This window comes from Pipra filicauda, unplaced genomic scaffold, assembly GCF_003945595.2.
Source record: "Pipra filicauda isolate LSUMZ 115617 unplaced genomic scaffold, ASM394559v2 scaffold411_size619879_pilon, whole genome shotgun sequence".
NCBI classification, from domain to species: Eukaryota; Metazoa; Chordata; class Aves; order Passeriformes; family Pipridae; genus Pipra; species Pipra filicauda.
Genome location: NW_024104545.1, coordinates 531,147 through 549,269, shown reverse-complemented (window position 1 = coordinate 549,269; position 18,123 = coordinate 531,147). Strand labels below are relative to the sequence as shown.

Genomic DNA, 18,123 nt, shown 5'->3' with positions numbered 1-18,123 from the left:
AAAATACTCTATCTTGGATCTGGTCTCCAGAGCAAAGCTGTATAAAAGAAGACTCAAGGGAGTTATTAAGTAAAACTTGCACAACAGGAGAAATTTTTGACACAGGCCACTTTCTCTACGTCGAGTTTGCTCAGAAGAATCATGGTGGAGCACACAAGGATGCAGCACAAACTCCCAGGCCATTGACTCATTGAAAACTACATTTTGAAAGACTGGCCGCTATCTCCACTTAACTTTTCTTACTCCTACCTGGAATTCTTCAGCTTCCTGAGTTTTTTGGGTTTTTTTGAAAGAACAATAGTCTTCAGAGACATCATACTACAAAGGAGTAGGGCTACAATAAATCCTTAGGAGAAATTTCACCGTGGAAGAGCACTAAGCAGCAGGACATGAAAGACAGGCAGCTTCTCAGATGCTGCACAAAGCTTGAATTATTTAGACCAGATAAAACACGCCCAAAAATGGATCAGATGAGAAGTAATAAGGTCAGAGAGAAAACAAATGCAAGAGGATGGTTATTAAGCCTTTTTCACTCTTAATCACTGGCAAAGAAGAACTTGCTTCTGGTATTCTATTATTGATTCCTGGTGAGTCACTTCTCATTCATTAATTTAGAATCTCATAGCTGTTACCAAGAGAAACAAATATACTTCTCCATGTCATATAACATCACCCAGACAACTTGTACTGAAGGTCTTATCACGCAGGTTTGCCTTCAGTGGAAAGCTGGTGTGCTCCATACTGGAGCACACTGAGCTATGTTTCTATGGATGTCCTTTTAGAGTGACATCTTCTCATGGGCTACAATTTAAGACTGAGTCTATTGATCATACATCTCTTTATGTTATAAAGGTATTTTACTATATAAAGTCTTTTCTAAAAAAAAAACCAAAACTATTTCTCTGTGGAAAAACAAATCTATTTAATATGTTTTAACCTAAATAAAAAAACCAGTTTGAGAAAAATTAAGTAATATGTCTAATAAAATCATAAAATGCAATTTTAAGCTACAGTGAGCTGAGTAAAATGTGACATAGGAGCTTGCATTTTTTATTAGAGTTCATTAATCTTGTTAATGACTTATTGAATATCCCTGTGCATTGTAAAAATTGATCCCAGTGGTTATACTGTTGTTTGCTTTAGCAACCTCTTCCAACAGCCACAGAGTATTTCTGCAGTCCATTCTCTGCAATGCTGCAGGGAACACTGCAGCAGATGTGATTCATGGCTGGGAACAAATTTAAAGATCTAGCATTGTTCTGAAACGAACATCAACTTTTATTTTTCCCTCCCTACATGGATAAGAGGAGTATGTGCATCCTCTGAAATACAGTGAGTTACCTATGAACGGGAGCTACCAGCTTTGCTTTCTCAAATTTGCTGTCCTGAGTTTGGCTGCAATTCTATTTTTTATGTAGAATATCTCTATAAATCTTACAAATAACAAGAGAATTTCTGTCCCAAGTTTAAGAAGTGTGAGCACACACCATATTTGATGAAGAATATCCAGTTTGGTTCGATTTGAAGCGCTGCCTTGACCTGACTGTGGCTTTGTGCCTTCTCTGCTCAAACTACCTTACAGCCTCCAAAATGGATCTGCATGTGTATATTAAGCACAAATCTAAAGGATAAATCAATACCCCTTCTGTGATAAAGCTTTATGACATCCTAGCCCATACCAGATCACAGCATCTCAGCAACACTGTTCCAAAGAATGTATCCCCAAGTTCCTCAAATCCACACTGGAATAAATGCCAGTCTACTGTGTTTGTGCATTCTGTGCAGACAGTGGTGTTTGATGTGCTGTAATACAGAAAGAAGGGTCACATTATAGCCCACATTCTGTGTTATTACAGGCACATAAAATATAATTTAACACAATAAACGCGGGCGTGAAGGAAGCGATGCCTACAATAGAAACACAAATCCTGGAGGGAGGGCTCTGTCATGTAACCTGCATTCCATACTAATGGAAACCACCCTGAAAACAAGACAGACCCAATAAATCTGATCTTAAATGAAGGAGAAAAAGCTGGCTTGGGATTAATGCCTGTTAATGCTTTTGTTGCCCAACTTGTCATACACATATTTGTTTCTTTTGAATAAATTTACTGGCTCAACAGCAGAAGTGAACATACCTCTTCGTTTATAATTCCTTGTTAAATGAAACTTAGACATACTTGGGGACAACCTGGATACAGCTAAACAAAGAGGTTCATAGTACACGTTAAAATTAATTACTTCAAGCCTTATTTCTAAGTGAAACAGCAGCAGTTGACGGCATCATTAAATACTATCAATACTATTACTAACTCACAATTTTAGAAGAAGCAAAAGAGAGGACTGCGAGAACAATTTTCCCCTAAAAAGGGACAGAATTTTTAATACAGACAAACCCAACTATTTCAGATAATATATCACTGCAGGAAATACACTATTGGCTGTATCATAATGGATTTAATTCTAATAATGACTGGATAAGTAGCACTCTGTTTTATGTTAAAAAAAAAAAAAAAAGAGGTGTATTTATTGCAACTGGAATCTATACCCCATAAAATATGATTCTTTTGCTAAGCAAGGCATTGGTCTCTTTAGCTTAGTCATACCAACTACGAAGTATCTATTTATGCAAAATCTTTGGATTTTTCTAAATTCTCTGAGCTGATTCCCATTCCCTCAGTGGGTCAAAGTCTTCTTTGAACTCATGGACTCTCCCCAGACATATGCTGCTGAAAATGAAGCAAGAAATCAGCTCCATCTAATTTCTCTCAAAAACCCATTTATCAATCATACTCTCATTTATTGTGCTCCTGGGGCACCCAAGAATTAAATAATTATAGATGGCAATTAATAATTGAAACATCCAGGTAGATTTAATAGGAAATTAACTTCTATTTTGTCTCAGAGCTTTCTACCTCACTGCTGCAGGTTTTGTAGGGCTTTTTCCCATTGCTCTTTTTGCTTATAAAAGTCAAGAATGCTGACAAAATGTTGGAGTCAGTGCTATGCTTACTGGAAAGTATGACATGCCAATTTATTTACAGGTGACTCAACCAGCAAAAATAAATATACTAATTTATTGTATATATATACAGGAATAAATCAAGTGTTTGCCAGAGTGGCCTAAGCAGATATGATGGAAACAAGGAAAAGCTGAACACCTGTTGCAATTATTTGAGAGGAAGGACTCACATTTCACTAAAGTATCACATTTTATGTTCTTGAGATTAATCCTACTACTCTTCAGCTGAAATCCTGGTGCTGCTCCCATTTAGGGGACAGCACATTTAATCACAGTTTTATATGGCTCATAAAGCAGATGAAGTCTCTTCTATGTATGTCACAAAGTCTCTCCTATGTTTGCCACAGTACAGGGGATGGAAGATGTTGTTTTGAAGTATAAAAGCTTTTTCCAAGTAGCCAACATGTGCAGGCTGCAGTGCTTGGAAGCCTTGCCCTCCTGCAGGGTGCCCAGCAGGAAAAGTCACAGTGCTGGAATAACTTAGCTCGTTTGGTTTACATTGTTACACTGTATAAACCCTCTACAGAATTATTGCTTTAATCTTTGATATTTCAGGTGGCATCATCAATCTCCTCAGAGAAAACAGAAATGGCTGCAGTTTTGCCCCCTTCACTTCTTGCTTGCACGAGCCAGGCTGTCACTGTGGTTTAGCAGCACTGTCACTCAGGGCATCATGCACTTTGTTTTCCAGAATTTTCTCTGCTGAAGAGGGAAAGTGTAAGGAATATTTACAAGATGAAGAAACTCTGAGAAGTTTAGTAATGTACTTACGTATGTTTTCTTTTTTTTTTTTTTATAGTTCGCTTTATTCTAATTGGGCATCTTTTTACTAAAAGTAGGTGACCTCTTAATTATTCTCTTCTTGCCCTTCCACTTTAAATTCTGCATTGTCCTCCATTCTGGACATAGAGTTGATGGGATCTACTCACATCTAACCGTGGTGACAACATGGGCACTTGTTTTTATATCAGTCTCCCACTGCACTATTTTTTTGTGCAATCCCTCCAGGGAGAGTGGAGATGAAGAGGATGCTGACAATCCTAACTCAATTCTAGCCAGAAAGCACACGAACTGGACTGCATTTATACTGGTGCTACAGATCACCTTCCACTTAGTGCAGGAAGCTGGGACTCATCTGACTCCTGTGATAACCTTCACCTCAAAGGAGCAATTCAGCTCTGCATTACTGTCAAAGTGTGTAAAAAACGCTCATCTGTCTGAAGTGACTCACTCAGAGCTATATAGAACACAAACCAAAGGCAGGTGAGATATGGAACTGTCACAGCTCTGCTGGTGTCCCTGAGCCACCACGAAGAGAAATTTTTTCATGGATTTAACAGCAAAACAACAGAGGGGAAAAAAAGGGAAGAGGGGAAGACACAAATTTAAGATCTAAAAGCCCACCTAGAAAAGACATCAACAGATTTCATATAACAGCTGTTGCACCAAATCAATTCATAAGCAAAGAGAAAAGCAGCAGAAACCTTTCACACACGTACAACAGACACTCCAACCAATTGAACCATCAATAGCTAAGGAACACTTGCTCAGAGCTGTGGTTGTGAGCCAAGAGCAGGTTTGTTTGTATCACTAACAAAACAGAAGTTATAAATTAATTGTGGCTGCTCCTGATGATAACTGAATTCAGTTCTGTCCATCCATCAGCAACATAATTTTATTTTCCAGGTCTGCCTGAGGTTTCTCTACTTCAGTTCTCCTCCATCAGGCTATGGGCACACAGTTGTCAAAACAGAAAAGATAACAGAGAAGGAGAGTAAATTGATTAGGGCGGACCTGGAAGAGTCTGGGCACAGGAAGAACCAGCTGGGAGAGGACTGGGATGTTTCAGAAGGTGAACTCCATGAAATAATGCAAATTTAAATGAATGTTTATTTTCCACAGTGTTTTGTGTCTTCAGGCAATTACTAGCAATGTTTAGCAACACTTCCAAAGGAAGCAGACATTTAAGGAATGAAAATACCAGCCACTACTCCAGTGGGTAACTGAGACATGGCAAGAAATCTCAATCTTTGTGTGTCATTTTTTGCTGGGGTGGGAAGGAATTAATTCAATACTTTTCATAGCCGTATAACAGAGGCATGTTTTTCTTAGTAAACATATGAATGAATAAAGGAATAAAAAAAAGCCTTTGAATTACAACTTAGGTAGGATTTTCAATTAAAAAGTAGCTATAAAAATAAAGGCGAGATTTGCCCCACTACATTACAGTCTCTCAAACCATTCTGATCCATAAATGTTACAACCAACATTAATCTACCAGGGCTTTTTTCCACTAACTGATTCCATCATTGATCTGATACATGAAGCCATTTACATTCATAACCACAATATTATACAGATTATTTATTTTACAATGAAAGCAGAAAAATATCAAAACCTTGGCAGATATTGATATTAAAAGGTTTCTAAAGCATCACATTTAAACAGCTGTAAAGTAGTTTAACTATACCTATTTGGTAATACAAATCTAAAGCCTTCAGAGGGATTCTCAGGTTCTGTAAAGTAAGCCAGGACTATGAAATCTAATAATAAAATGTTCTTTTCCCCCCCTTACATGATTAGGATTTGTGAGGATACTTCTCTTAACTGGTAGGGAAAAAATAAACAAAGAAAAGAACATATACCATCACTTTCTTCTGCTGAATTTTTATGTCATAGCACTGTACACCTTCATGGACCATATGCCTGGGCTCTATTAAAATCTAGTTGCTGGATGATAGTAAAAAAAAAAAAAGAAAAAAGAAAAAGTATAAAGTGAAAACAGTGGAACCAGTAGAGAAAACTTGTAAGATAAAAGAAACAACTAAAGAATAAGATAAAAGAAAAAAAAAACTAAAAGGAGAATGAACTAATTAACATTCTAAGGATTAATTCAGGCACAGAACATCTGTTTTCACATGTCCCTCTGATGAGATCTAATGTGAAATCTTGTGTTGCTTTGCTTTGAAGCTGTATTTTATTATCTAAGAAGAGGTTCTGCACACAGATTTTCATAGGGATTACAGATATTTTAGTAACAGAGGGACCCCTGGGCCCCTTGGAACTACTTTTAGTTTCTTTATTTCCACTTGACCTGTATGAGTCCATACAGGATTATCTATTCCTTGCTGAAAAATTGTCCACTAGGCACACTTATACCTTATATTCTATTTGAAGTACACTAAGTGTTTCATCCCTCATCTGCTTTTTCCACCAAACAGGTCATTTTAATTCTTCTTTCCTGATTATTGTGTTACACAGCCAGTTAATGACCTAAAAATCATCCAAAATCATACCCATTTCTTAAATTCCTCTGCATTTTCTCTTCCCCTAATTTAATAGCTCCTTTTGTAATAACATCTTCCAAACCTTGTTTATACAGGTACAAATAAGATCCCAGGGTTCTAAGATAAGAAACCATCTGTAACACTGTAAGAAATACTATTAATCTGGAAAGTTTCTGAGTCACTTGCTTGCCCTCCTGATTATAGATATGAAATGCAAACTTGAAAATCCAGGAAAGTGTTCCTTTTTGGACGACTCTGTGGGCACGGGCCCTTGGTTTCTGTGGGTGTGAGCTGGTGACTGAGCTGGGCTGGTGATGAGGCTCACAGTTTTCTATCAAAGAATAACCACAGGGAAATTTAAATTTTTTTTTTTTACCACAGCAAATCTGATAAATTCACACTAACCACAGTAATGAAAAAATCAGCCTCAGTGATCAGCAAAAGTGATTAATGCAAGTGTGTGCACACACACAAATGTCTTTCCTTTGCCAATTAGGAACCAGGTAAATCACTGACATTTATTTACCTGCACCCATTGTACACGTAACAGATTTCTCAGGCCTTCAGCACTGGCCCACCTAGACCTCCTTATTATTATTTTCATTAATGAACTAAAAGAATCCCACCACAGTTAATAAGAAGCTTTTTTTCCCACCTGCCTTAGCACAAACTTGCAGGTCATTAACTCCTCTCCCACTAGAGCTGATAAGGCCATTAACACACACAGTGCTGACAGGGAAGCACAGCAGAAGGAGGTTTTCCATCACTCTGTGTTATTTCACTGAGCATCACAATTCAAAAAGAAATCTCTGAACTGATAGCAAAATCATTTCAATTCACCTTCCCCCAGCTAAACATTAATCAGTCTCTAACTTGGTCATCGTACCAACATAATTTCCCAGAAAAAAAGCCTCTACATGTCTTGACTGCTGAACAAATTGAGCCAGGAAATAGCTTTCTGTGTTTTTAAACAATTAATTGATTCTGTGGCTCTGTGGTTGCTCGTCGATACAACAGTAATTGGAATCATCATGACTAATGCACAGTTCACTTTACAGGCCTTTCCTATTTGCATAAACATCTCCTTGCCTCACCTCTGATGTGCCAGGCCAGGATGTTTCCCTTAGTGCAGTATTAAGAGAATTGTTAAGCTGCATAAGCAGTCCTTGTTAGGCAGAGCAAAAAAATCACATGTATGCTTTGGTTTATTAAAAACGTCATTTAACTTGGTATTAAAGCATTATTTTGAGTGTGTCTGTCTGATTATGTGGGCCCTTATAGTGGAACAAAAGCCCCCTTTTTCACCTTGTATGTATTATCAGCCATTTTTATACTGAAAAGGCGAGATTTTCAAAATGCTTTCCACCTTTCAGTTATCAGAAGATGGGCCTTGGTCCTCTCAGGGAACCAGCCCTTTTTGGAAGCATCAGTTTGGACCTCTGGCGTCTCCCTTCTCACTTTTGCAAAACCTGAAAATAAAGGCCAGTGTACTCTGTCCTTATCAGAAAGAGACACTATCCCACCTCCTGCATAGATCATGTGTTCCTGCTGCACCTTCTCATACTCTGATATTTATTAGCAAGCAAATAATCTGTTCCTCAAAGACTTTTATGCTTTCCCTTGCCCTCGACTTGTACCTGCAAAGCAATTGTGATTCCAGTTGTGTCACTATTAAATATGCCATTAATTACTTCAGGAAGACATTATACCATACTCAGAACAGACTGTAAACATTTTATGTCATTAGGTAATGCACTGAGGCTGTTTTTAATGCCATAACAGCTCTATTTATATACTATGTTCTGCATAATTAGCTACTAATGAGGCTCTAACTTTCACTGCTGTAAGGCCTAGATATCTGTTCCTCTTTCAATGAATTCATTTTTGCTGTCTCATTAACACACTAAAACACCTGAAAATTGTATTTTAATTAAAAGCTAAACTACCTCTGTCTGGAGACACTAATGAACAGATACACTCCAAGGGAAACACAAGAACTTTGTCAGTCAAGAGGACAACATCCTTGCCAAAAGAACAGCTCAAAAAAATAGCACAGCTCACTCTCTTATTTTCAAGGGCAGGGGCTTCTCTACTTTCCTCCCCCATTTTTTTTCCTTCTCTTAATTTTCTCCTTTTTTTTTTCCTGCCTTGTGACCAACTAATCTTTAAAAATAGCCAGAATTGGTTTTGTATCTTCAGCAATGCTGCCTGCCCTCAGACTGACAAATTGCAAGCAAGAACCTAAAAACCAGTAAGACCATCCTAAAGTCATAAGGGGTGTGTGTATTTTGAGTCTTCCTGATGCTTTCTGTTCCCCTCAGTCTTCTTTTCTCTGTAGCTGCAAGGGCTACAAACATAGCAGCAGAAATTCATCTAATTACATGACTTCACAGCCACTGCAATAAAATCACTAGTGCTGACCACGGGGTTTCATTTCCTGACTTCTGTGAGCACTTTAAGCAATTAATCAAGCAACATTCTAAAATAGATCAAATCATCAGGTAGAAACAGTGTTTCCTGTTCTGGAGAAGGAACAGCATCCCACTGATCTCACCAACACACAAAGGCAATTGATTGTAACTTGTTCCACTGGTAGAAGCAGAGACTCAGTTTTGGAAAGAGACCTCCCAAGACAACATATAAATAAAATGGTACCAACCCACCAATGACAGGGATACAGGAATCCAGTGACAAATGTTGCCACAACACACATCTCCGCTCTCCTTCTGCCCCACTTGAAGTTATTTCTAATTGGTGCTTGACAGATTTTCAAAATCACTAACAAATTGGTCCCACCTCTTCAGAGCCCAAAAAAGAACAGTCTACACTTCAGCATTCTAAAACACAGTGCTCCTTGAAGGTTCATTATGACATTCATTTCATTTATGAAGAGTAAACACCAGTGAACTCAATTTTTTTTTTTTATGTTGCTTTTCAGGGAAAAAAGACCCCCTTATTTTAAAAAGTGAAGCATTGCTTTTGGCTTACAAACACCTCAACTTATGAATTGATTTGATTTTAACAATTTGCAAGCAAAGCTCAGTTTTTGTATCAACGAGAAATTAAGAGGCAGAGTTCCAAGGAGTGGAAGTTAAACAGCAACACATTTTTGAAGAACCTACTTGGAAGCCATCTCAACATTTAGGCTCCTGAAAAACCTTAAAATATTCAAATAGCTTCCTCATAATGGTCTGTTACAATGTAGGTAACTCAGACAAAATATTTTAACTAACAGTTCAAATAGTTTTTTAAATGCATGTTAACTACCTAAATATTTTTTTCAGCACCTACTCTATGTATACAGTATGACTATTGTTAACGATTCAGTCCCTAGAAATAAATAATGAAGTTTCCTCTCATACTGATTGCCTCAACTAATGTTCCAAACTGTGAAAACACTTCTCCATCTGCAAGTAAATAACCCAGGAGCACGACAGTATAAATAACAATTGGCATAGAAGAGAAAGACCACAGATGTGAGGAAGGAGAGCTTTTGAAACAATATATACAGTTCTAGAAATATTCAGGAAGGAGATCAGTGTTCATACACCTAATACCCATAAGATGCTACAATTAGGTGACAAAGAAGGGACTGTATTATTCTTACTGGAAATTCCTGGTAAAGTCATATCAGAGAAATGCAGCAGAGGGAAGATCATCATGTAAAGATTTCTGGATTAACTGCCTGCTTCCCTTGCAAACACAGGATTCTGAGCTTCCCATTTTGCCTCACTTCTCAGGATAATCTGAAGCTCACTCAGTAGATGACACCAGACCCCTACACACTGCCAGGAGTCTTGAATTTGGGCACTTCAATCCCATGTCCTTAATATGAAGAGTTCCTTAATCTCTCATGAAGCATTTTCCTAATATTAAACTAAGTGTTGGCATTGGGAATGCTTAGCAGCCCGTTCTCCCTAAAGATGAAAATCCAGAGTAAGCCAACTTAATTAAGAGTTAATTCCCTTTAAATCACAGCCTGAATTGTTCTCTCTGATCAATTATTTGTGGCATGCAATGATTTACAGGACACAGGGGCAAATTAATATAGGTGACAAAAGTGATTTCAACTCTCCTCAGAGATATTCCATCCTGTTTGCAAAAAACTCACATACTAATAAAAAGTTTTGGCCTCCTTACAAGGCCCTGTATTCTGACTTTGATATTTCTTCACATTGATCCCCAATGCCATTTTCATTCTATTACAACCCCCTCTCTTTTCCTGCTTGAAGGGATAATCATCAAAACTGTCTTTGAAAAGGATGCATCACCTCCTTAGGAATCTCTGAAAGTCTTCTGACTTCAGCTCCTGGAAAAGTGCTGCCTCCTTTCAAACACTTCACACTAGGACTGTCTATCAATAAAGTTCCAATGAATTAACATTGCTATTGCCCTTCAGTGGAATAACTCAACCCAAATGTTGATTTTTTTTTTTTAATGGTGAATGAAAGATTGCGCTATTTAAGCAGCTGAATATACAAAAGAAGCTACACAATTAATCCAGAACATTTAAATTTCTGGATATTACTTTTCTAATCTCTTGGTATGAGATTCTGGATCCAGCATTAAGAGGTAGTAACAGCTGCTAATAATTTATTTTTTATTTAAACCTCATGCAAACAAAAAGAAAGGCTGGGGAGTACTAAGAGATAAGTCTTTCTGAAAAAAAAAATACTAAAAACGAAACTGTTTTCCATGATCAACTATGAAGGCTGAGCAAATAGATTTAGAGCAGCAAGTTGCTGTTTGGAAAAAAAAACTTTAGAAAGTATTTTAATGTATTCTGAATATCAATATAGTAGGATATGAGACAGATAGTAGTCTTCAAGCCAGAATTATGAAGAAGAAAGAGTCATTTAAGAGGATCTATGGCTTTACTCTTCGAATATTCTCTTGAATTATGTACCATATTGCACAAATCTGATCTATTACAAAGGCACCAAAATTGCTTTAGGAAGCATTTCCATCTCTCTTGTTGATGAGGATTATCTGTTTATAAATTACAGGATGAGTAGCTGACATATTTTAACAAGTGCTTCTTGTAAATCCCAAGGAATCTTTTTCAATATACTACCGGATGATGATTTTTAAATGCTCGAGAGAGTTTTCATTTCAAATGTGTGTCTTTTAATGAGCCACAGAAACACTGACACAAGCAGGATATTGCACATGATGAAGAGCAGTTCAAAGAACCACAGCTGCAAGAAAGCACGGTTAGAAAAACTAGGAAACATTAGAAATACGTAATAAAAGATAGGGCTCTGCACCCGTATTTAGGTCATCAATAAATTTATCAAAACGTTGCCACACGATTTAGGAATACAAGTTATTTTGAAATTAACTGGTGCAATGCAACAGCTGAACCACTGTTTTCCAGTCTGTGGTCCGGAGACTCTTTGATGTCCATGGATTGATTTTGGAGTCCCATGAAAGGCTTTGCTTATAAAAGCAAGACTGAATGAACTACTAAACTGGCCAACTGCTTAGTTATCTCAGGTATTGATGACCTGCACGTTTCCAGAACCGACAGCATGACAGCACTTACATCACAAAGCTGAATTTTCAGCCAACCATGTGGACAGACATCTACTCTTGAGTTTCCACTGTTGTCCTGAGTCGAGGCCAAAAAAGTGCATAAAGTCCCATATTGTTCAGAAAAGATGTTATTACCTGAAAGCAAACAGAAAATGCTAATATTAAAAATTTATATTCTTGATCATGTTTTGTCCTAGTCACTGAATTAATTTGCTTCACTCCAGCATATGCTTGCTACATTTTCCTCCCCTCTGCAAAACCAAACCTGAATTATTAACTGTTTAAGACTATTTTATAAGAATAACTCTTAAATCAAAGTGGAAGGTGAGATCCCTTATCTATTTAGGTAAAATACAACCTTTCCACTGCCCTGTGCCCCACCACACCTCTGTGCTGTCTATACAGCATTTTAATTCCTGTTCTCTGTCAGAGAAGAAACTGGTCATCCACAGAGAACACCAAAGAATTTCCCTCTGTCTGCTGCACAGCACTGAACACTGAAACAGCAAATTGCAGGAAAAGAACCATTATCAGCAAATATTTTAACAAAGAATGATGGAGCTGGTATTTTTCACATGAGTAATTATTATACTTGTCCCACTGTCATCTGATTATGCTTGAAAAATGCCATTAGTCAATGAATCTTCTGGTGTGAATAAGGATAACTCTCATGAAGTTGAAGAATTAATTTCCTGACAGTTAATTTTAATATACAATAGGAGCATTTCAAATGGACTATTTACACAATTTTAATCTGGATAAAATAGAAAATGTCACCTCAATGCTAATACAACATTCCTGTAAATTATACACATTTTTAAAGCTAATGAAGTTGTCATTCTCTTATTAAAATTAGGCATAGCAATTATTTTTTAGCTGTCATCGTGACTTTTAAAATATTTTGCAATTGAATTACTTTAATTCATTTGTATTACTTGTAGGCTGTATGAAAACTATTTTTTTAATCTTGCCCATTAAGATGAATGATGGTATTATGCTTTATTACACATGTTCAATCACATTCAAAAAATTTGGCTACCTTCGTTTCCCACATCAATATGGATTCTTTCAATCCCAGCCTCAGTGAGTTCAGAAACTAAATTTCAGTGGATTTCACTGAAGCAGGTCTAAATAATGAATTCATGCTGCTAATGATAAGGGTCAGGAATTACATTTAACACTACATTTTTCAATAGTTTACTGGTATGTTTGAAACCAAATGATCACAAATACACTGCTTTTAATCTAAATTTAACTAGGTAAACATAGGTCAGGCCTTAACTAGTATGAAGAGACATCTCTTCATTTGAAGACTTGATCTTTTCCCTTTATCTCAGTACCTATTGGCTGCATTTATAACCAGGAGTTCACAAACACAATAACAATATGTGCTGCTGCTGGGCACCATCACGAAAGCAGTAAAAAAGTAATCACCTGGTAAAACCTGGTAATTAAAATCACACATGTTCACACAATCGCCCTCTTCCCTGCACATCCCTGGCATTCATTCTTGTTCCTTGTGTCCCTGCACAGGCATCCCCAGAATGTTCCTATCCAAGAACCGGGTGAGCCTTTTCCCTGGCAGAGAGGAGGTGGCTGAACATGCTCCAGACATGTTATATCAAGACATCAGCTCATACTCCCCTTTTATTTACAACAGGGTAAATCAGCAGTAACTGCACAGTCGAGTCCTACCAGTGTTGTTAGTTACAACAGAATTTCTCCCACTGGGATTTTACACACAAATTCCTTTTGCTGGAGACAAATTTGGGAAAATATTGCATTCCTCTCACAGGCAAGTGATGGATTAGACAGCCCCAAAGGATGTTCTGGCTCTGTCATGGTGCTGTTGTGCTGTTTGCTTTCAGATTTAGGCAGCTTCTTAGCAAAGACCTATGAGTGTCATTTGCTGCTACCAACACAGACAGCTGGAAATGTCCCCTGAATAATGGGGAGCCTTCAGTCACTGGAAAGACTGAAGCAGCAATTCAAGATTAATGTGCAACTAAGTGAGAAAAAGGCCTGCAATTAATCAGATGCTTCAGTAATTCCTAAACACTTCTTTGATTCTGCTTTCCTCAGGAATGTGTAAATGGGACTTTAAAAATACAATTAAATATTTTTTTTCTTTGTAATGAAGATAAAAATTGTACTGCTAAAATGGGAGGCAGAGTTGTAAGGAATTTAAAATGCAGCTTTAAGGTGTGGTGATATTCGCTGTCTGCTATGCCACCATCTATTTATTAGCAGGGCAGCTGCCACTAACCAAACTGAAGAAAGCTGAGTAAAAAATGTTTGTTGATTTCATCGCTCATTTAATATTTTAATAAGAACTCAGCTAAATCACTGTTCAGTAACTGTGTCTATAACAGAGCTATGTAGAGGCTTACAGGAATAATACCAGATCAGAAAAATTGTAGAAGTGCTTTGCAGGCTTCATTAAACATTAAAAAGGTACAAGCCAGTGTGCTGCAAAGACAACTTATTACTTCTCAAGGAGAAGCTGAAGAACTGGAAATTGTTTAGAAAACAGTAGAAAAACTTAACTGAAAATATTACCTTGCAAAATTAGGAAGCGGAACACGCTAAACTGACAGAAGTTATTCACTCACACAGATGTCACAGGGGAAATGGAGTTGGTTTTCCAACAACAGCAAAGGACGCAACTGAGAAATTCCCTGAGACAAAACCCCTTTGAGGATTTCAAATACAACCTGCCATGACATCTTGCAACCACCGTGGTTTTCTGTGAAGCCCCTGGAACAGCAACAAAGCCCCAAAATCTAAAATACTCTTAACAAGAGACGCTTGCCTGAAACTCCCCATGAAAGACTCCAGCCCTCTATGTGGTGTGAAATATTTTGATTCTCTAAGAGGACATGTAAAATGTAAAAAGTTTCTGTAGATAAACAAGTGAAAGAACTTCATGGGTTAGGGAAAAAAGAGGCACTCGTTTCTGCTATGATATATAGTTTTAGAGTGACAAAGACAATTATTTTTTACAGAGTTTTCCTCTGTAGCTTCAGAAGTGGAACAAAAGGAATTTTCCACTGGGGTATGTGGATGCTCTTTCTTCTTGTCATATCATTATCTCAAGCTTATTTCCTCATTCAGGTGTTCCTTTTCCATTAGAGACTCTTGGAAAATGGAATTAAGATGAGAAAATACATATTATGAAATCAATTGTAGTCTTAATGGGCTTTCTCAATGGCAGGCCAGAGAACAGCATTGTTTTATTTAGCTTGTTTGTTATTCTCCTGACTTATTTGAACCCATAAAATATTATAACACATAAAACATAAAAAATTACACATAAAAAAACCCACAGAAAAATTACAGATGGATTGATCCACACAATAAGACTGCAGGGTTCTTGATTTCCCCATTTACCTGTGTTAAGCTCACACACCACAGAGAAAGGGATTCCTGCTGACATATTTGCCACACACAGTCCTGTACATTAAAAATAGAAACCAGCAGCTCTTCCCACACACAGGTACCCTGTGTAGGAGACAACAGAGTGCAACATCAAGGAAACCCCACATATGTGTGGCAAGAACCTTCCCTCAGTAAGATCAAAACTGTAACACTCAAAATTTCCCTGTATCTGAATGACTTCAATGCTTTTTTTTTTTCCTCATTTAAAGGGAAAGAAGCTTCCCAGTTGTCACAACACGACACTTTCTAAATGACAGGTTCCAAGTTTTGGCCTGAGATTACTTTTTTGCTTAGAGAGTTAAATCAATGATAGTATTTTTAGACCAGTATTTTTCAGAAAGGTCAGCACCAAAATGAGATTTCACAGTTGACGTAACTCCTAAAACTTTCTCAATTATTAGCTTGCAGACACCTCCAAGATTTTGGCACCTTGAGCCAGGAATTAAAAAAACCTCCACTCTGGGTATGTATAGACTCTTACATAACTTGGGCAACGAAGCAAACAGAAGCACTTGGCTATTCACAAATATTCAGCTGTGACAGAAATGTTGGAGCTGATAGGAGTGGAGAATGAATGTGGATGTCTGGAGCGTGGAAGCATCAACAGGCAGGGCAAAAGAAGGATGTGATTTATGGCATATGTTGGTGACTCCTACAGTAGCAGGTTATCAAAATTCCCACATATCTATATGCAGCTTCTCTCTGGAGCCACTCCAGGAAGAATTCCAAAGAAAGAAAAGCTTAGTTCTCTCTCTCTCTTGCAACACAGTGCCAACAGGCACTCAGTATAAATCCTCCCACAATTCCTTAGTGGCACAACCCGGGGCATGCAGCACAGAACAGACATTTTTTGACTCTGTTTTCCTTTTTTTGTTTTGTTGCCACGTGATCTGAAGATGCATTAACAGTCTATTATTTGCTTAGATTTTCAGAGATGCAGTTACAGAGAGGATTATTCCCAAAGAATTTGTAGATAGACGTGAACGGGTTGAGATGGTGAGAAAGATGGTGAGAAAGGAAGTGACACATTTTGCTTGTTCCCTTAACAAAACCAGCAGATCTCCTAGTGAGTATAACCCCTGTTTTTCCACAGACTTCTGGTGTGATTTTTGCTGCTAGTCCATTTAGGATGAAATCCAGAGTAAGTGTTACATACATAAACTGATTTGTGGCTGAGATTTAAATATCCAGGACCAAAATTTCAGTACCCAGTTAGCTCAGTTCCAGTGAGTGCCCCAAGCAAACAGTGATCTGGGGGATCTTACACATGCTCCACCTTTTCTGAGCCCAGTGCAATCCCCTGGTGTACACATCTCATTGATTTTTCTCTGACAGGACACAAATGATTTTAATGGACTCAAATAAATTCCTGCCCTACTATATTAGACTGTCCTACACAATTACTCTGAATAACCTTTCTTTTACATGCACCAGGTAATTTATGAAAAGTCCTCCTGTATATCCTTCAAGGTATTCAGGGGCTGCTCAGAGGGGCTTCACTTCTTAAATTATGGGAATATAAATAGCTTTTTTTCTGTCTTCTCAGAAGATCCTTCTCACTACATTAAACCAGACATAAATCTACAATGCTGACTCATCTCTATGGCTTGTAGTAATTCAAATTTTATATATATGCATGAGTGATCATAGATTTTAATGAAATCTTTAGCAGTAAATGCCATCCATGTCACAGTCTCACTAAAAACAACAACAACAAAAGAAGTAATTGGAACTGGGTTTATATCTATGATTGGGAGAAAAACATTAGTTCACCAGGTTAATACCCATTTCCTCAGGAACCTTTAACTAGTTTTGTAACTCCTGTTCTGTGCTTTGTGGGGTCACTGTTGCACAGAGCACTGTAGAATGTTCACAAATGAGTTAACCTATGCTAGGCCCTGGAAATACTGACCAACCTAATTACACACACAGTGCTTTGCCTCCTTAATGACTTACATCAAACCTCACCTTCTAAGTCAGCACTGCCTTTGGGAAGACTCCAAAATGATGCTAAATCAGCTAATGATATCCTAAGCCTCAAAATAAAGAAGAAATTGAGACAATATTGGTGAAGGTAGGTTTTCATTAAAATCTTTTCATAATAAATTCTTTGTCAAATTCAAGCTTTACACAATTCACAGGTTTGGTCTTCTATAAATTGAACCTTTAACACTTGCTTTTAAAATATGCCTGTACTATTTTTTTTTCCATGCTTAGACATCTTCAAAGAAATCATAAACAGACCATCATTCAGCAAAATAATTGGTAACAAATCTGACCTGTCTGAAAACCCAGGGACAGGTTGCCATGGCCAGCTCTACAAGCTTGCAAAAAAGAGGCAGAAGTAAAAGAGTTATAAAAGGAGGAGCTTTTCCTATCACAGAAAAACCACAACAGGAGGGGCAGCACCCTGCAACCTGCAACATAGTGAAGAAATAGCTGTGGTTTATCACCCCTATTTCAAAGGTCTGTTTTGATCTCCATGTGATGTACAGATTTTAAGGAAGGATGTATTTAGCTGCTGCCTTTACAACAGGAGGGATTATTCACCAGCTCCACACAAAGACAGATCCTCAGAGTTTTGGAAGAGTCTGGGGCCTGACCAGCAGGAAGTGTTACCTTTCCCTGTGGCCAGATTTCCATGTAGGAAATTATCAGAGAACATAACTCACTTAAGAGCTATCGTATGGAGAGTCTCCCTTGGAGGTGTGCTCAGTAAAGCAGAAGCTGTGGGTATAAATAAGCTGCTGGGTCTCTGTGGGCACTCAGCCTCCAGCCTTTACAACCAATCCATCCCTTCCAGAAGCGAGGACAATTTTAGGAAGTTTGTGCGACAAAAGC

General features: G+C 37.7%; 1 long non-coding RNA gene across 1 annotated transcript in view; it reads right to left on the bottom strand.

Moving 5' to 3' along the window:
* Positions 1 to 18,123, bottom strand: part of LOC113994120 — an 87,399-nt gene that overhangs the window by 66,172 nt on the left and 3,104 nt on the right. The window contains exon 3 of the long non-coding RNA XR_005565068.1: positions 11,855 to 11,979. This is a non-coding gene — a long non-coding RNA (uncharacterized LOC113994120). The remainder of the gene's footprint in view (positions 1 to 11,854; positions 11,980 to 18,123) is intronic.